At 43.7% G+C, this 9,378-nt stretch overlaps 1 protein-coding gene across 1 annotated transcript in view; it reads left to right on the top strand.

Annotated features, from left to right (window-relative positions):
* Window positions 1–9,378, top strand: part of HSD17B2 (hydroxysteroid 17-beta dehydrogenase 2) — a 90,014-nt gene that overhangs the window by 2,202 nt on the left and 78,434 nt on the right. The gene's annotated exons all lie outside the window — the stretch shown is intronic.

Raw genomic sequence — 9,378 nt, 5'->3', positions numbered from 1 at the left:
ACGGAAAATGACTGATTCAATTAGGCAACTCAAACCCAGTGACTAATCCCTCAATGAAATGCTTAGCAATTAGGAGGCTTAGGCTTAAGAAAGGAAGGACATACCTTAAGGCTGACTGAATTGAGCCTTTCAAGTCACTTTCAGGAGGAATGCCATAGACTGCATACAATTCTAGAGAAGTTCTCAAGACCTTTGTACTAAATAGGAAAATTTTAAATGAATTTAGTTAGTTAGACTCTTGTTGTTGCTCAGTTGCCCAGTCATGTCTAATTCTTAACAACTCCATGGATTGCAGCACACCAGGCCTCCCTGTCCCTCACCATCTCCCAAAGTTTGCCCAAGTTCATGTCCATTGCATCAGCGATGCCATCCAGCCATCTCATCCTCAGATGGCCTTTTCTCCTTCTTTCCTCAATCTTTCCCAGCATCAGGAACTTTTCCAATGAGTCAGTTGTTTGCATCAGATGGCCAAAATACTGGAGTTTCATCTTCAGTATCAGTCCTTCCAATGAGTATTCCAGGTTGATTTCCCTGAAGATTGATGGGTTTGATCTCCTTGCTGTCCAGCAGATTCTCAGGAGTCTTCTCCAGAACGGTAGTTCAAAGGCATCGATTCTTTGGTGCTGTGCCTTCTTTATGGTCCAGCTGTCACAGCCATACCCACTGGGAAGACCATAGCCTTGACTATGTGAATGAACATTTGTCCGCAGAGTAATGTCTCTGCTTTTCAACATACTGTCTAGATTTGTCATAGCTTTCCTGCCAAGAGGTAAATGTCTTCTGATTCCATGGCTGCAGTCACCATCCACAGTTATTTTAGAGTCCAAGAAGAGGAAATCTGTCACTACTTTCAACTTTTCCCCCTGATGTGCCATGAAGTAATGGGGCCGGATGCCATGTTCTTAGGGTTTTTAATGTTTAGTTTTAAGCTAGCTCTTTCACTCTCCTCCTTCATACTGATTAAGAGGCTCTTTAGTTCCTCTTCAGTTCAGTTCAGTTCACTTCAGTCGCTCAGTCATGTCCAACTCTTTGCGATTCCATGAATCACAGCACGCCAGGCCTCCCTGTTTATCACCAACTCCCGGAGTTCACTCAAACTCACGTCCATCCAGTTGGGGAGGCCATCCAGCCATCTCATCCTCTGTCGTCCCCTTTTCCTCCTGCCCCCAATCCCTCCAAGCATCAGAGTCTTTTCCAATGAGTCAACTCTTCACATGAGGAAGCCAAAGTACTGGAGCTTCAGCTTTAGCATCATTCCCTCCAAAGAACACCCAGGGCTGATCTTCAGAATGGACTAGTTGGATCTCCTTGCAGTCCAAGGGGCTCTCAGGAGTCTTCTTCAACACCACAGTTCAAAAGCGTCAATTCTTCAGCGCCCATCTTTCTTCACAGTCCAACTCTCACATCCATACATGACTGGAAAAACCATAGCCTTGACAAGATGGACCTTTGTTGGCAAAGTAATGTCTAGGCTTTTCAATATGCTGTCTAGGTTGGTCATAACTTTCCTTCCAAGGAGCAAGCGTCTTTTAATTTGATGGCTGCAGTCACCATCCGCAGTGATTTTGGAGCCCCCAAAAATAAAGTCTGACAATGTTTCCACTGTTTCCCCATCTATTTCCCATGAAGTGATGGGACCAGATGTCATGATCTCAGTTTTCTGAATGTTGAGCTTTAAGCCAACTTTTTCACTCTCCTCTTTCACTTTCATCAAGAGGCTTTTGAGTTCCTCTTCACTTTCTGCCATAAGGGTGGTGTCATCTGCATATCTGAGGTTATTGGTATTTCTCCCGGCAATCTTGATTCCAGCTGGTGCTTCTTCCAGCCCAGCATTTCTCATGATGTACTCTGCAAATAGGTTAGATAAGCAGTGTGACAATATACAGCCTTGATGTACTCCTTTTCCTATTTGGAACCAGTCTGTTGTTCCATGTCCAGTTCTAACTGTTGCTTCCTGACCTGCATATAGGTTTCTCAAGAGGCAGGTCAGGTGGTCTGGTATTCCCATCTCTTTCAGAATTTTCCACAGTTTATTGTGATCCACACAGTCAAAGGCTTTGGCATAGTCAATAAAGCAAAAATAGATGTTTTTCTGGAACTCTCTTGCTTTTTTGATGATCCAGTGGACGTTGGCAATTTGATCTCTGGTTCCTCTGCCTTTTCTAAAACCAGCTTGAACATCTGGACATTCCTGGTTCAAGTATTCTTGAAGCCTAGCTTGGAGAATTTTGAACGTTACTTTGCCAGTGTGTGAGATGAGTGCAATTGTGCGGTAGTTTGAGCATTCTTTGGCATTGCCTTTCTTTGGGATTGGAATAAAAACTGACCTTTTCCAGTCCTGTGGCCACTGCTGAGTTTTCCAAATTTGCTGGCATATTGAGTGCAACATTTTCACAGCATCATCTTTCAGGATTTGAAATAGCTCAACTGGAATTCCATCACCTCCACTAGCTTTGTTCGTAGTGATGCTTCCTAAGGCCCACTTGACTTCACATTCCAGGATGTCTGGCTCTAAGTGAGTGATCACACTATCTGGGTATTGAAGATCTGGATTGTGAAGATCTTTTTGGTATAGTTCTGTGTATTCTTGCCACCTCTTCTTAATATCTTCTGTTTCTGTTAGGTCCCTACCATTTCTGTCCTTTATTGAGCCTATCTTTGCATGAAATGTTCCCTTGGTATCTCTAATTTTCTTGAGGAGATATCTAGTCTTTCCCATCCTATTGTTTTCCTCTATTTCTTTGCACTGATCACTGAGGAAGGCTTTCTTATCTCTTCTTGCTATTCTTTGGAACTCTGCATTCAGATGCTTATATCTTTCCTTTTCTCCTTTGCTTTTCACTTCTCTTCTTTTCACAGCCATTAGTAAGGCCTCCTCAGACAGGCATTTTTCTTTTTTGCATTTCTGTTTTGGGGGATGGTCTTGTTCCCTGTCTCCTGTACAATGTCACGAACCTCTGTCCATAGTTCATCAGGCACTCTATCTATCAGATCTAGGCCCTTAAATCTATTTCTCACTTCCATTGTATAATCATAAGGGATTTGATTTAGGTCATGCCTGAATGGTCTAGTGGTTTTCCCTACTTTCTTCAATTTAAGTCTGAATTTGGCAATAAGGAGTTCATGATCTGAGCCACAGTCAGCTCCCAGTCTTGTTTTTGCTGACCGTATAGAGCTTCTCCATCTTTGGCTGCAAAGAATATAATCAATCTGATTTCAGTGTTGACCATCTGGTGATGTCCATGTGTAGAGTCTTCTCTTGTGTTGTTGGAAGAGGGTGTTTGCTATGACCAGTGTATTCTCTTGGCAGAACTCTATTAGCCTTTGCCCTGCTTCATTCTTCACTGCAAGGCCAAATTTGCCTGTTACTCCAGGTGTTTCTTGACTTCCTACTTTTGCATTCCAGTCCCCTATAATGAAAAGGACATCTTTTTTGGATGTTAGTTCTAAAAGGTATTGTAGGTCTTGATAGAGCCATTCAACTTCAGCTTCTTCACCATTACTGGTTGGGGCATAGACTTGGATTACTGTGATATTGAAGGGTTTGCCTTGGAGATGAACAGAGATGATTCTGTCATTTTTGAGACTGCATCCAAGTACTGCATTTCAGACTCTTTTGTTGACCATGATGGCCACTCCATTTCTTCTGAGGGATTCCTGCCCACAGTAGTAGATATAATGGTCATTTGAGTTAAATTTACCCATTCCAGTCCATTTTAGTTCACTGATTCCTAAAATGTCAACATTCACTCTTATCATCTCCTGTTTGATCACTTCCAATTTGCCTTGATTCATGGACCTAACATTCCAGGTTCTTATGCAATATTGCTCTTTACAGCATCGGATCTTGCTTCCATCACCAGTCACATCCACAACTGGGTGTTGTTTTTGTTTTGGCTCCATCTGTTAATTCTTTCTGGAGTTATTTCTCCACCGATCTCTAGTAGATATTGGGCACTTATCAATCTGGGGAGTTCATCTTTCGGTGTCCTATCTTTTTGCCTTTTCATACTCTTCATGGGGTTCTCAAGGCAAGAATACTGAAGTGGTTTGCCATTCCCTTCTCCAGCGGGCCATATTTTGTCAGAACTCTCCACCATGACCCGTCCATCTTGGGTGGCCCTACATGCATGGCTCATAGTTTCATTGAGTTAGACAAGGCTGTGGTCCATGTGATCAGATTGGTTAGTTTTCTGTGATGGTGGTTTTCAGTCTATCTGCCCTCTGATGGCAAAGGATAAGAGGCTTATGAAAGCTTCCTGATGGGATAGACTGACTGAGGGGGACACTGGGTCTTGTTCTGATGGGCTGGGCCATGCCCAGTAAATCTTTAATCTAATTTTCTGTTGATGGGTGGAGCTGTGTTCCCTCCCTGATATTTACCTGGGGCTCAGCAATCATTTTACCCTTGTGGGCCTTACCTGGGGCTTCCCTTGTGGCTCAGACAGTAAAGCATCTGCCTACAATGCAGGAGACCCGGGTTCGATCCCTGGGTCCGGAAGCTCCCCTGGGGAAGGAAATGGCAACCCATTCCAGTATTCTTGCCTGGAAAATCCCATGGACAGAGGAGCCTGGTAGGCTACAGTCCATGGGGTCGCAAAGAGTTGGACACGACTGAGCGACTTCACTTCACTTCAGCAATCCATAGGAAAAGGAATAGTCAAGGCTGTATGTTGTCACCCTGCTTATTTAACTTATATGCAGAGTACATCATGAGAAACGCTGGGCTGGAAGAAGCACAAGCTGGAATCAAGATTGCTGGGAAATATCAATAACCTCAGATATGCAGATGACACCACCCTTATGGCAGAAAGTGAAGAGGAACTCAAAAGCCTCTGGATGAAAGTGAAAGAGGAGAGTGAAAAAGTTGGCTTAAAGCTCAACATTCAGAAAACTAAGATCATGGCATCTGGTCCCATCACTTCATGGGAAATAGATGGGGAAACAGTGGAAACAGTGTCAGACTTATTTTTTTGGGCTCCAAAATCACTGCAGATGGTGATTGCAGCCATGAAATTAAAAGACGCTTGCTCCTTGGAAGGAAAGTTATGACCAACCTAGATAGCATATTCAAAAGCAGAGACATTACTTTGCCAACAAAGGTCCGTCTTGTCGAGGCTATGGTTTTTCCTGTGGTCATGTACAGATGTGAGAGTTGGACTGTGAAGAAAGCTGAGTGCCGAAGAATTGATGCTTTTGAACTGTGGTGTTGGAGAAGACTCTTGCGAGTCCCTTGGACTGCAAGGAGATCCAACCAGTCCATTCTAAAGGAGATCAGTCCTGGGTGTTCTTGGGAAGGACTGATGCTAAAGATGAAACTCCAATACTTGGGCCACCTGATGTGAAGAGTTGACTCTTTGGAAAAGACTCTGATGCTGGGAGGGATTAGGGGCAGGAGGAGAAGGGGATGACAGAAGATGAGATGGCTGGATGGCATCATCCGACTTGATGGACATGAGTTTGAGTGAACTCCGGGAGTTGGTGATGGACAGGGAGGCCTGGCATGCTGCAACTCATGGGATGGCAAAGAGTCAGACATGACTGAGTGACTGAACTGAACTGAACAGCGATCAATGCAAAGAAATAGAGGAAAACAACAGAATGGGAAAGACTAGCGATCTCTTCAAGAAAATTAGAGATACCAAGGGACCATTTCATGCAAAGATGGGCTGGATAAAGGACAACAATGGTATGGACCTAACAGAAGCAGAAGATATTAAGAAGAGATGGCAAGAATGCACAGAAGAACTGTACGAAAAAAATCTTCAAGACCCAGATAATCACGATGGTATGATCACTCACCTAGAGCCAGACATCCTGGAATGTGAAGTCAAGTGGGCCTTAGAAAGTATCTCTACAAACAAAGCTAGTGGAGGTGATGGAATTCCAGTTGAGCTATTTCAAATCCTGAAAGATGATGCTGTGAAGGTGCTGCACTCAATATGCCAGCAAATTTGGAAAACTCAGCAGTGGCCACAGGACTGGAAAAAGTTAGTTTTCATTCCAATCCCAAGGAAAGGCAATGCCAAAGAATGCTCAAACTACCACACAATTGCACTCATTTCACATGCTAGTAAAGTAATGCTCAAAATTCTCCAAGCCAGGCTTCAGCAATACAAGAACCATGAACCTCCAGATGTTCAAGCTGGTTTTAGAAAAGGCAAAGGAACCAGAGATCAAATTGCCAATATCCACTGGATCATCAAAAAAGCAAGAGAGTTCCAGAAAAACATCTATTTCTGTTTTATTGACTATGCCAAAGCCTTTGACTGTGTGGATCACAATAAACTGTGGAAAATTCTGAAAGAGATGGGAATACCAGACCACCTGACCTGCCTCTTGAGAAACCTATATGCAGGTCAGGAAGCGACAGTTAGAACTGGACATGGAACAACAGACTGGTTCCAAATAGGAAAAGGAGTACGTCAGGACTGTATATTGTCACCCTGCTTGTTTAACTTATATGCAGAGTACATCATGAGAAATGCTGGGCTGGAAGAAGCACCAGCTAGAATCAAGATTGCCGGGAGAAATATCAATAACCTCAGATATGCAGATGACACCACCCTTATGACAGAAAGTGAAGAGGAACTAAAAAGTCTCTTGATGAAAGTGAAAGAGGAGAGTGAAAAAGTTAGCTTAAAGCTCAACATTCAGAAAACTAAGATCATGGTATCTGGTCCCAGCACTTCATGACAAATAGATGGGGAAACAATGGAAACAGTGTCAGACTTTATTTTGGGGGGCTCCAAAATCACTGCAGATGGTGGTTGCAGCCATGAAATTAAAAGACGCTTGCTCCTTGGAAGGAAAGTTATGACCAACCTAGATAGCATATTCAAAAGCAGAGACATTACTTTGCCAACAAAGGTCCATCTAATAGGTTTAGGTTTTACCAGTGGTCATGTATGGATGTGGGAGTTGGACTATAAAGAAAGCTGAGCACTGAAGAATTGATGCTTTTGAACTGTGGTGTTGGAGAAGACTCTTGTGAGTCCCTTTGACTGCAAGGAGATCCAACCAGTCCATCCTAAAGGAGACCAGTTGTGGGTGTTCATTGGAAGGACTGATGCTGAGGCTGAAACTCCAATACTTTGCCCACCTCATGCAAAGAGTTGGCTCATTGGAAAAGAGCTTGATGCTGGGAGGGATTGGAGGCAGAAGAAGGGGACAACAGAGGATGAGATAGTTGGATGGCATCACTGACTTGATGCACATGAGTTCGGGTGAACTCCGGGAGTTGTTGATGGACAGGGAGGCCTGGCGTGCTGCAATTCATGGGGTCGCAAAGAGTTGGACACGACTGAGCCACTGAACTGAACCGAACTGAAACTTTGGTGGAGGTAATGAAGATAATGGTGACCTCCCTCAAAAGATCCCAGGCATGCACTGTTATACTAAGTGCCCCCAGTGTTGCAGGAAGCCACTGCTGATCCACGCCTCCACCAGAGACTCCTGGACACCCACAGGCAAGTCTCCCGTGGGGTCACTGTTCCTTTCTCCTTAGTCCTGCTGCACAGGTTTCTGTTGTGCCCTCCCAGAATCACAGTCTTGTGTGAGTTCTGGCAGCTGTATAGTGGGGTTAATGGAAACCTCTTCCAAGAGGAGTTATGCCATACCCACACCTAGAGCTCCTGTCCCTCCGGCAGACCACTGCTGACCCATACCTCCACAGGAGATGCTCAAACACAGTTCTGTCTCAGTCTCTGGTGTCCCTGGGTCCTGGTGCACACAAGATTTGTTTGAGCCCTCTGAGCATCTCTGGCGGGCATGGGGTTTGATTCTAAATGCGAATTCGCCCCTCCTACCGTCTTGCTAGGGCTTCTCCTTTGCCTTTGGACGTGGGATATCTCCTCACAGCCGCTCCAGCTCCTACCATCTTACTGAGGTTTTTCTGACCTTGGACGTGGGGTATCTGCACATGGCTGCTCCAGCACAGCGCAGCCGCCACCCGCATTTAGGACTTCTTCTAAATGTGCTTTCTGCCAGTAGAGTGGTATCATCTTCATAAAGGAAGTTGTTGATGTTTGTCCCACGGATGTTGATTCCAGCTTGTAACTCATCCAGCCCGGCATTTCTCCTGATGTGCTCAGCACATAGATTAAACAAACAGGGTGACAGCAGATAGCCTTGTCGCATTCCTTTCTGTCTTGAACCAATCAGTTGTTCCATACAGGGTTCTAACTGTTGCTTCTTGACCCACATACAGGTTTCTCAGGAGACAGGTAAGATGGTCTGGTATTCCCATCTCTTTAAGAGTTTCCACAGTTTATTATGATCCACACAGTCGAAGGCTTTGGCATAGTTGATGAAACAGAGGTAGATGTTTTTCTGGAATTCCCTAGCTTTCTCTATGATCCAGCGAATGTTGGCAATTTGGCCTCTGGTTCCTTTTCCCTTTCTAAACCCAGCTTGGACATCTCGAAGTTCTTGGTTTGCATAATGCTGAAGCCTAGTATGCAAGAATTTAAGCGTGACCTTATTTCATGGGAGATGAATGCAATTGTCCGATGGTTAGAACATTCTTTAAGTTCTCCCCTTCTTAGGAATTGGGATGAAAATTGACCTTTTCCAGTCCTGTGGCCACTCCTGGGTCTTTCAGATTTGTAGACATATTGACTGCAACACCTTGATGGCATCATCCTTTAGGGTTTTGAATTTGAATTTCAGTTTCACTGGAATTCTGTCACATCCACTAGCTTTATTAACAGCAGTGCTTCCTAAGGTCCTCTTGACTTCACTCTCCAGAATGTCTGGCTGTGGGTGACTGAGTGCACCATCATAGTAATCCAGTTCATAACTCCTTAAAGAATCATGACTTGGAACAGCTTTTGCTTCAGGTTGGCTTCTACTGTCAATCAGTACACATTTTAGGGTTGGGGGGGGTACATAAAGAAATGTGGCAGTGTACCTCAAAACCATAAATGTTATTCTTTTACCTGATAATTCAAGATTTGGACATTTCTCTTAAAGAAATAATCTGAAATGTGAGAAAAACGGAAGATGCAAACCAAACCAGTACATTTACAAAGTTATTTAAAATTGTGAACTATCAAAAGCCATCAAAATGGTGACAACATTGTAAAATTAGAAAGAAAGCAACAAATGTCATTAAAATGAAGAAAAAAACAAAATGGTGACAAATGATTGGTATAGTCTCCGGATGTAAAAAGAGATTTTGGAAAACTCCTGTAAAATGACCTGACAACTGTCTAGAACATGGAAACTGAACTAAGGGAAAGCACCCAGGGGATCCTGGTGTTTGGCTAAGACTATATCCATGTCACACGAACATGAAAAGCACTAGAAGGAAATAGTATGTGAATGGTTGGATCAGAGTACTTAGATTTGTTTTTCCCTCAGAATTTGTCTAATGTA

Source organism: Bos indicus x Bos taurus, chromosome 18, assembly GCF_003369695.1.
Source record: "Bos indicus x Bos taurus breed Angus x Brahman F1 hybrid chromosome 18, Bos_hybrid_MaternalHap_v2.0, whole genome shotgun sequence".
NCBI lineage: Eukaryota > Metazoa > Chordata > Mammalia > Artiodactyla > Bovidae > Bos > Bos indicus x Bos taurus.
This window is presented reverse-complemented; position numbering and strand designations above follow the sequence as displayed.